Source organism: Cebus imitator, unplaced genomic scaffold, assembly GCF_001604975.1.
Source record: "Cebus imitator isolate Cc_AM_T3 unplaced genomic scaffold, Cebus_imitator-1.0 Scaffold169, whole genome shotgun sequence".
NCBI lineage: Eukaryota > Metazoa > Chordata > Mammalia > Primates > Cebidae > Cebus > Cebus imitator.
Window position 1 is genome coordinate 3,198,782 of NW_016107484.1, and position 11,171 is coordinate 3,209,952.

At 46.6% G+C, this 11,171-nt stretch overlaps 1 long non-coding RNA gene across 1 annotated transcript in view; it reads left to right on the plus strand.

The window, feature by feature from the left end:
* LOC108315219 overlaps positions 1 to 8,990 on the plus strand; it is a 96,888-nt gene extending 87,898 nt beyond the window's left edge. Inside the window, exons 3-4 of the long non-coding RNA XR_005202793.1 lie at positions 6,001 to 6,203; positions 7,092 to 8,990. This is a non-coding gene — a long non-coding RNA (uncharacterized LOC108315219). The remainder of the gene's footprint in view (positions 1 to 6,000; positions 6,204 to 7,091) is intronic.
* Positions 8,991 to 11,171: the final 2,181 nt, after the last annotated feature.

Below are 11,171 nucleotides of genomic sequence, written 5' to 3' on the forward strand. Positions count from 1 at the left end.
CACCACCATCACCACCACCATCACCATCACCATCACCACCACCACCACCACCACCACCATCACCATCACCACCATTACTTCCATCACCACCACTACCACCATCATCATTATCATCAACACCACCACCACTACCATCATCATCACCACCATCCCCATCATCATCATCATCACCACTATGGCCTCCATCACTATCATCACCATCATCACCATCACCACCTCCATCACTACCACCATCACCATCATTACCATCATTACCATAACCACCATCACCACCACTACCACCATCATCAGTATCATCAACACCACCACCACCATCACTATCATCATCATCATCACCATCACCTCCATCATCACCATCATCGCAATCACCACCATCCCCATCATCATCACTACTATGGCCACCATCAGCTCCGTCGCCAACATCACCATCATCACCACCATCAGCTCCGTCACCATCATCACCATCATCACCCCCATCACTACCACCATCACCATCATCACCATCATAACCATCACCACCATCACCCCCATTATCATCATCACCTCCATCATCACCACCATCATCCTGGTTACCACTATCATCACTGTCCTTACCACCATCATTGCCATCATCCCACCATCGTGACTGCCATCACGCAAATGAGCCAACTTTAGAATGCCTCAATGCTTGAAATACCCTAAGGGTGGCACAAGTGGAACACTGTGAACCGCTATCTTGTCACAGCACCAACCCCCTTGTGCAGTGCCACCCAGGCTGAAAACAGATAGATCAGGGTGGTCTCCTGCCAGGAAGAGAAACTTCTTATAGCTCTGTTCAAATTTCCTAGGAAAATATCTGTGGCTGAGGAACTTGTGTATTAAATTTTAGTGGTTTATACATACAGTACCTAAAACTCCCTTTCCCCTGTTATTTATTTGCTTGCTCTACTTTAGGCACTTAAAGAAGACCTAAAATTCAGTGAGTGAGTCCCCATCAACCACCGGAAACAGAAAACAGGTGTGTTGTGCTAGGAGCCACAAGGCCAGGGCTGGGAGGGCTCCCCTCCCTGAGATTCCAAGATAAACACACTCACAGCATCGCCTGGAAATGGTGGCTTGTAGTTCAAAGGATCAGGAGGGAATCCGGAAAAAAAATCAGGGCAGCACCATAGAGAGCAATTTCCCTTATCAACTTCTGTGCGCCTCCTAAAGGCAGAGGACCTGCAAATTACGTCAGGGCCTCTTGAGTGGTTTCCACAAGGACTGATGCTGACGGGGATCTAGAAAAACAAAGGCAAGCCATGCCCAGACAAGCCTCCATCTCAGAAGCGGAAGTCCTTGGCATAAGGTAAACCGTATTGACAAAGCCCTCACTGGGTGAAAAGTCCAAAGCAAGGACAAAGAGATGATGAGAAAACCAAGTCTGAACATTTGCTTGGACAAGTTAGAGGCAAGAAGGCAGAGCTGGGGCTGAAAAAAAAATCCAGTGTTCACAGGAGGTGCCCAGCGTGTTAATGGTTGCTGTCCAATATGGCAGCCGTGGCTGCTGAACCCTGCAATGTGGCTAATGCAACTGAGAAACTGGACTTTGAGTTTACTTTCATTTTAACTAACCTAAATTCAAAAACTGACACTTGATTCAGTTGTTAGAAAACTTTTGAAGCATGTTCCAAACAACTTTAGAAGGTGAATCTAGCTTTTCAACCATGAAGGGAGTCTTTTCAGTCTCTTAATAAATCATAAAATGTATGTAACTTTAGAAATTTTCCATTAAACTACAACATGCAAATTGACATACAAATAAGTATAAAATGTGCATCGGATTTCGAAGACTTGGTACCAAAAAATAATGTAAACTGTCTTATTAATGTTTTTTAAATATTGTTGGCCTGTTGAAATGGTAATATTTTAGATGTGCTGGGTTAAGGAATATATGTTATTACAATTATCTTCACCTACTTATTATTATTGTTTCATGTGGCCAATAGAAAATTTTAAATTACATATGCGGCTTGAATTCTGTTTCTGCTGGACAGGGTGGCTGCAGTCAGTCAGGAACTGACAGATACTTCAGGCCAGAGCAGCTGTTGACACTGGTCAGTTGTTCTGGTGCCTTCTGTCCTTTGCCCACTCCCCAGCCACCACCTCGGGAGTAAATGTTAGCTGAGAGGCTGTTGCTCACTTGGAGGGGAAATATGGTGTCATTAGAAAACCGAATCACAACTTAGACATTTTACAACTCCCTTTGTCATCACGGACTCTGGACTCTGGAACATTCCATAGCGTCTGAACACCCTGAATAATTTCTGGGGCATTTTGACTCTGATCACCCAAGTAATTGGGTCAGCCTAGGTCTGACTTCTCAGAACCCCAAAAGTCCTAGGCCCTGAATATGCCAGACTCTGTGGAGCAGCTGATGGTCCCTGAGCTGCCACAGGAAGACTCTGGAGGTTAAGATACATAAGAATGCAATGGTTTTGTAAATCTAAAATTATTTAAAATTAAAAAGTTTGTTTTTAAAAATATGTAACAAGTCTTGGGCCTGAAGCCAACCTGAAGATTCCTCATTTTATGACCCCAAGATATGCCTTAGTAGTTCCCGAAGAAGTCATTCTCCAGTTCTCTGCCTACTGACATGGCAGCCACCAGCCCTGTGGGACTACTGAGTGCTTGGGGCGGAGCTGGATCACACGGAGATGCGCCACACGTGTGAAATACACACCGAATTCCAAAGGCTTAGTATGGAAAGGTCATGCAAAATATCTCCCTAATAATTTGTATATATTGATCATGTGTTGAAATGATAATATTTCAGATATATTGGGCTAAGTAAAATACATTATTAAAATTAACTTCACTTGTTTTTTTTTTTTTTTAACCCTTGTTAGTATGGCTACTAGGAAATTCAAAATACACACACGTTTGCACTTGTGGCTCGAATTCTGTTTTTTTCTTTTGTTTTTTGAAATGGAGTCTTGCTTTGTTGCCCAGGCTGGAGTGCAATGGTGCAATCTTGGCTCACTGTAACCTCCGCCTCCCAGATTCAAGTGAATCTCCTGCCTCAGCCTCCGGAGCAGCTGGGACTACAAGTGCCCACCACCATGCCCAGCTAAGATTTGTGTTTTTAGTAGAGACGGGTTTCGCCACATTAGGCAGGCTGGTCTTGAACTCCTGACCTCAGGTGATCCACCCACCTCAGCCTCCCAATGTGCTGGGATTATAGGGGTGAACCACTGTACCTGGCCTTTTTTTTTTTTTTTTTTTTGAGATGGAGTCTTGCTCTGTCATCTAGGCTGGAGTATAGTGGTGCAATCTCAGCTCACTGCAACTCTGCCCCCTGGTTTCAAGCAATTCTCCTGCTTTGCCTCAGCCTCCCTAGTAGCTGGGATTACCTGCATGTGCTACCATGCCCGGCTAATTTTTGTAATATTTTTAGTAGAGACGGGGTTTCACCATGTTGGCCAGGCTGGTCTCAAACTCCTGACTGCAGGAGATCTGCCTGCCTTGGCCTCCCAAAATGCTGGGATTACAGGCATGAGCTGCTGCACCCGGCCTCAAATTCTGTTTCTATTGGACAGTGCCACTCTAGGACCATCCTTCCTCTACCCTCAGAGGATGAGCTGTTCTCCTCTGATGGACACATCATGAAATCCTGTTCTACAGCTGCCCAATGTGACCACGGACAGGACAGAGGCTGGGTTGTGGGCAGAGGCTGGGTTGATCAGGGATCCTGAAAGGAGCAGACGGTCAAAGCCGTCTGTAAGCCTTGCTCTCCTCGAGGAGAGGAGACTGCTTGTAATGGCTGAGAGAGCCTGGAAAATGGGTACTACAGTATTGACTATGTCGGGGCATGCGGTGAGGAGTATTACATGTAAAGTGCTTGGTGCCCCGCCCACGGCATGAAAACCCTTCAATCAATATGTCACATGTTATTTTTCATCTCCAGTCCCACCCTTCCATCCGCTCTTGAGCCTGACCCTTTTTCATTTACTTGCAAGTTTTGCTTTTTCTCTTAACCCTCATGCACCACATCTTTCCCTCTTTCTCCACAAAACCCTCCCATCTTTGAAGATGCTTGGCTCTTCCCAGCTCTTAAAGTAAAACATCCCTTTCCTTAGACTCGTTTGACTACTGACTGTCGGATTTCTCTCCTTCCCTTTGCAACTCATGCAAGCGAGCTATGTTTCCTTTGTCGGGTTTTGACCGTCCACTCCTTTCAGGATCCCTGATCAACCCAGCCTCTGCCCACAGCCTGAGACTGAAAGCACTTTCCAAAATTCACAGGACTTTCATCTCACCACACCTGAAGCCCCTTTACCCAGTTTCAGCCTTCTCCGCTTTTTATTTTTTTTTTAAACCAAGAACAAGAAAACTTAGAAATGCTCGTTTAAAAGTACTTTTAATTACGACAATCCAGCCTTCTCCCAGTGGGTCCCTAGTTTTCTGCAGCTTCCTGGGATGAGTGGGTAGGAGGTTGCCTCCATTTTTAATCTCTAAGCTCTTTTTGTTTGGGGAGTGAGGTAGGTCCTGTTTGGAAAAGGCTGTTCTTATCTGGATGGAGCCCCGTCCATTTCCCTGGAGGGCAGAGGTTGCTGGTGAGTAACAAGCATTAAGTCCTCAGGTCCTCACATCCTCTCTTCATCCCACTTGTGCTAAGCAGTAAACAGCTCTCCAGGACCCAAACAAAAAGGTTTTTATGCAGAGAACAAACGTGAAGAAATGCCAGGATCCAATTCAAGTGAATAAATAAACCCAGTTCTGAAGGCTGCAGGCCACAGGATTTCAGGGAGACCGAGCCAAGCAAGTTGGTTTCTTGAGAGTTGTTTCTGAAAGGGAGGGAGAAAGAGAGATCTCAGGGCTGTCAGCAGATCCCAGTGTCTCTAGACCCGCGCCCACCAGCCATCTAGACGTGAAAGTGGTTTCCCAGCCAACAACTAGCCTACCAAGTGTTGCATTGGAAAATCAAAGTGCGATGGCTCTCACGGACCGGACCGAGAACAGGGGCCTCCAGGCATCCGGGCCTGTGCCTGCACTGGGGACCTGGGAGATAAGGCAGAACCAACACAGGCTCTAGCAATCAGTGTCTTGTGATCTCAGCAACGCTGGGTCATCTGTCCCTGCCGGCAGGGGGAGCTGGCCACTCTGTCCCGGCCTCTGCCACTCCATCCTTACGAAGCTTCCCCCCCTCACCCCCGTCTCTGATGACCTTTTCTTTTCTCCACTAATGTTTGTATTTTTAGTAGAAATGGGGTTTCACCATGTTGGCCAACTAGTCTTAAACTCCTGACCTCCATCAACAATTTAAAAGTATTTTGTATATGCTGAGCACTCAACAAGGAAACGTGAGAGAAATAAACACCATCCTTTCCTTGCAGGAGCTCTCATAGTGGAGAGTGAGACAGAATCATGATCAGCTCCTAAGACGATGCCCCAGGTACAGTGATTGAGCTGGGGGCCCTAGGAGTGAGAGTGGGTTGGGTAGCAGAGACCACCAGGAGCAGTGCTGCATCCTGAGGGCAGGTCGGAGTGTGGCCATAGTAGGTGTGGGGGGAAGAGAGGGTGAGAGACACACGTGCATAGGGTGGGCAGGACGTGTGGTATTGCTGTCCCATACAACAGAGACAGGAAGTGGCAGGAAATGAGTGGAAAGGGACTCTGGATGCCATTTTAAGGACCTGGGTCAGTGATGAGGGAGCCACTGCAGGATTCTAAAGAGAAAAGTGTCCTGTCCATCATCCTGGCATTGAACATGAGTCACTCTATGGAGCAGAGAACTTGGTTAACAGAGACTGCCAGTGGCCTCTAAATCCCTGTGTTCCTCTCCTTTCTGGGCTCCTCCCCCCTCCCCACCAGCCTACGTTTTCCAACACCCCTTGCCTCTAGGCAGGGTCATGTGTGACTAGTTCTGGCAAATGGATCATTAGCCAGAGTGATATGGCCACTTTCAGGACTGGCCTCTAAAGGCTCCTGAGAGAAACTTCAAGCCCTTCTCTGTCTCCCAGCTAGACATGGAGGATCCAGTGGAGGATCCAGTGGAGGATGCTGGGACAGAGCCACAACATGGAAGAAGCCTGGGCCCCTGAACCACCATACTGAAGAGCATCCTATGCCAGCATGAATGGGATACACCTTTCCCTGTGTTAAGCCACTTCAATTTTGAGATTGTTATTGGGGCAGCAAGGACTACAGCAGCTGTTGTAGAGAGATGATAGAAGCCTGAATTAGTGGGTAGAACAGATTCAAGTAATTTTAGGGCAATACCATAATTACCACATGCCCATCAATTCCATGCAGGATGTGATGGAGAGGAAGGCACATCTAGAACAGGGCTGGTGGACTGAAAATTCAGAAGGAAGAAAGGGTCTAGAAAGAAGGTAATGAGGCCGGGTGCAGGGGCTCACGCCTATAATCCCAGCACTTTGGGAGGCCAAGGCGGGCAGATCACAAAGTCAAGGGTTCGAGACCAGCCTGACCAATATTGTAAAGCCCTATCTCTACTAACAGTACAAAAATTAGCTGGGTGTGGTGGCACGTGCCTGTAATCCCAGCTACTCAGGAGCCTGAGGCAGGAGAATCACTTGAACCTGGGAGGTGGAGATTGCAGTGAGCTGAGATTGTGCCATTGCACTCCAGCCTGGGCAACAGAGCAAGACTCTGTCTCAAAAAAAAAAAAAAAAAAAAAAAAAAGAAAATTCTTTAAAAAAAAAAAAAAAAAAAAAAAAAATGGAAGGCAATAAGCCAATGCTCAGACTCAGGGGAACTGTAAGCTTCAGTGGAGATGTCTAGGAAGCTTGGGTGAGAGGTCTGCACTGAACGTGTACATAGATGGTACTTTGAGCCAGGAAAGCAAATGAAATCCCAAAGGGAGAGGCAGGTGAGGTAGAAAAAGAAGTGAGATTATTGGGGTCCAGCGCATTTGAGGGTTACTTAGGGCAGGAGGATCCCACAGAAGAGATGAAGGAGGACAAGTCCATGAGGTAGGGACATAAAAAAGGGCCACGAGCGTCATGGAAGCCCAGAGAGAAGTCAGGCTGTTGCGGTTCCCAGGGCTCTGTAACAATCCCCAGACTTCACAATGGCAATGTTTATTTTGCTGTCGTTTATTTCTGTAGGGCTAGGTGGTAACAGCTCATCTCTGCTCCACTTGGCCTCAGTCGGGGTAACGTGGTGGCTGACAGCTGGAGCCACCTGAAGTCATGCACACTGTGGGCCCGAGAGTTCACTGAGGCTCAGGCCAAATGGATGGCGACAGCCCTGGGAATGGTAGAAGGCAGGGAGACAAAGGCCATCAGAAGTGGCTGTGACTCCAGTCTCATCCCATTGGCTAAAGCAAGCCATGGGCTGAGCCCTTCACTGGGGAAGGGAAAAAAACACTGTCTGTTCTCACGATGGGCACTGCCAAGTCACTGCAAAGGGTGGGTATGTGCCTGAAGCCCACAGGTGCCCTTGATGGACCAGAGTGGCAAAGATGCCCCATTTCCATTAAAAAATGCCATATTTATGCACTGCAGCAAAGCCGACAGTCCCAGCAGATGAGGCTACATCAAGGGCATTTCAGTGAGAGCGGTGGGGACGGCAGGGAGCCATAATTCAATCTGCCATAAGGGGTGCTGTGGGCATGCATTACTTTCCTCCACCTGGTAGACACAGACACAAAGACAAATTACAGGGGACACTGCAGACAACAAAGGCAAAATCCCCAAATCCCTCATCTCTAGACGTTTACACCTTGAAGTGTTGGAGTTGATCTTTGGCAAAAGCCCCAGCTTACTTCACCAACTAGAAACACATGAGCTAAAAATGAATGTCCTCTGCTGAAGCATCATTTTGAAAAAGTCTAGAACTAACTATCCGCCTACCTCTTCAAAGCTTACCTGGGGTCCCCTTTCCTGACTTCAGCGCTGGTAACGGCTGAGCTCTCCCTTCCCCAGCGAGGACCTGGTGAGTCCCTGGTTGCCTTTGCTGCTGTGCAGAAACAGTGGGGTATTGTTTTGAGGGAAATGGAGCATCTTTGTCGCTCTGGTCCATCCGCTACAGCCCTGGTTTTGACCTATGGTCTGGCCATTTGGGGCGCTGCAAGGTTGAGGAGGGGCTCAAAATAATGCTATCTGTGTCTTGGCCCACCACACTGGGCTGTTGTGTGAGACACTTGGAGCAAAGTGGAAAGGCAGGGTGCAGAGCCTGGGGGCTGCCCAGAGGGCGGGGAAGCTGGCCCAGCTTTGGGCTCCCTGAAATCCTCAGACTGTTTTTCAAACAGTTGGGGGACTGCTTAACACCCACAGTCAGTTTTTCCAAGTTCTACTTTTTTCCCATTGATTTAACCCTATGTGTAGCTCGGTGGAAATTTCGCCTTTGCATGGGCCTGAATGTGCACGTGCCTGAGTGCACTTGTGCATTTATGCACGTGGGTGTGCATGCCTGTGTGAGTGCACACATGTGTTAGTATGGTCTGCACACACATAGGAGAATGGTGCAGAGAACAGGAACATGAAAATTGGACACCTAGTCTACAAAAATTACTGACAATAAATTCATCACAATTTCTCTCACCCACTGGTACCCAAGAAGGGTAAGTTGGAATCACTTTTTAAAGTTGACATTATCATTCCATGGTGAAGAGGAGGGTTACGGATCGAACTACGCTCCTGCTCATTCATACACCAAAGTGCTAATCCCCAGCACCTCAGAATATGACCTCAAGTGGAAAGAAGGTTGTTGCAGATGTCATTAGTTAAGGTCATACTGGAGTAGCGGGGCCCCTAGTCCAGTATATCAGTTTCATTGTAAAAGGGAGAAACTGGAACAGAGACGCCCACACAGGGAGACCCCGTTGGAAGACTGAATTCTGCTGTCACCAGCCAAGGAAGTACCAGGAGCTGGAGAGAGGTGTGGGACAGACCTTTCCCTGGGGCCCTCAAAGGGAGCGTGGCCCCACTGGCATGTGGATCTCAGATGTGGAGCCTCCAGAACTGTGAGATGATAAATTGCTGCTGCTCAAGCCATGCCGTGCACGGTACTTGGTTACGGAGGTCCTGGGAGACTGATAGAGGAGTTAGGATGCCGCCGGTTTCCAATGATGAGTCACTAAAAACGCATTCCGTTTTGGTTCTTTGGGATACATTTTATGTGTTCTTCTAAGACTCACTTTCCTTTTGTGTTTGTTTGTAATTTTGTCAGGGAGATGTAAACTAATAGGCAAATGAATCTGCATTTCCTCACCACACGTGCATGCATTCCTCTTTCCAAGGAACAAGTCGTTTCCTTACATGCCTCCAAAGTGTGTGTTTCACTCACATTCTCCTATGGTTTCCTGCACCACCTTCTTCACTCTCAGCTGTTATTTTAGGTCTAGGGGCCCATGTGCAGGTTTGTTACATGAGTAAGTTGCATGTCGTTGAGGTTTGGGGTACAAATGATCCTGTCACCCAGGTAGTCAGCATAGTACCCAAAGGGTAGTTTTTCAACCCACATCCCCTTCCACTCTCCTCCACCTAGCAATCCCAGTGTCTGTTGTTCCCATCTTTGTGTCTATGTGTGCCCACTGTTTAGCTCCCACTTATAAGTGAAAACATGCAATATGGTTTCCTGTTCCTGCATTAGTTGACTTAGGATAATGGCCTACAGCTGTATCCATGTTGCTGCAAAAAACACAATCTTGTTCTTTTTTATGGCTGCATAGTATTCCATGGTGTGGATGTACCACATCTTCTTTATCCAGCCCACCACTGATGGACATTTAGGTTGATTTGTGTCTTTGCTATTGTGAAAAGTGCTGCGATGAATTGGTAGAACAATTTCTTTTCCTTTGGGTATCTATTCCATCATGGAATTGCTGGATGGAATGGTAGTTCTAAGTTCTTCAAGGAATCTCCACACTGCTTTCCATAGTGGCTGAACTAGTTTACGTTCCCACTAACAGTGTATAAGTGTTCTCTTTTCTCTGCAACCTTGCCAGCAACTGTTATTTTTTGACTTTTTGATAGTAGCCACTCTGACTAGTGTGAGACGATATCTCATTCTGGTTTTGATTTGCATTTCTTTAATGAATATTGATGTTGAGCATATTTTCATATATTTGTTGGCTGCATGCATGTCTTCTTTTGAGTAGTGTCTGTTCATGTCATTTGCCCATGTTTAATGGGGTTGTTTTTTGTTTGTTAAATTGTTTAAGTTCCTTGTATTCTAAATATTAGACCTTTGTCAGATGCATAGTTTGTGAATATTTTCTTCCATTCTGTAGGTTGTCTCTCTACTCTGTTGATAGCTTCTTTTGCTGTGCAGAAGCTCTTTTGTTTAATTAGGTCCCACATGTCAGTTTTTGCTTTTGCTCCTTCAACACTTAAAAAAAGAAATAACACCACCACCTTCCTCACCGTGATCAAGTGGGATATGAGGCAGTGGTCTTATTGGCCAAGAAAGTGGCTGTCTGGATAAGCTCCCCAGCCTCACCATCTCAGCTCTATAATATACTAGCTTCAAGAATTCAGGTGAGTCACTAAACAGCCAGTAGCTTCAGTGTTACCAGCCATAAAACAGTGACAACGGTACCTTGTGAGACCTGAATAAAGTGGTGCAAAAACAAGGAAATGAAAAAGTTGAGTTTTCCAAGATGCATTGAATTTGCAAACACAGTCAGGAAGCTCCTCCTGCCTGTCATGCTGTGTTCTGGGTATGACAATGCAAATGTTGAACAGAATAGTCCCCACCCTTAGGACTTTACCATCCTGTTCTTCACTAGAATGTGATTAGGTCTGGGAGAATTAGATGAGATGGGGACTTTTCAGCATTGTGTGATAGAAATCCAGCTCGAACCTACTGAGACAGAAAATGACATTTACTGGCTCACTTAACTGAAAAATCCAAGGGCAGATGGCTTCAGGCATGGCTGGACATGGGTGCTCAAACACTGCTATCAGGAATTGATCCCTCTCCACCCCTTAGTTCTGGCTTGCCCAACATTGTCCTTCTTACACAGGTGATAAGGTGGCTGCCAGCTGCTTCTGGCTTATATTGTACTCATTTAGAAAACCAGCAGTAGAATCTTTTGCCCAAAATACCAACCAGAGTCTTCTGGAGTGCTTGCATTGGCTTGGCTTTGGTCAGGCCCCTCCTTAGTGACCCAGTTATGTGGCCATGGGTTGGAAATGTACTGAATGGCCATGTTTGGTTCATGGACACATTCATGATGACAG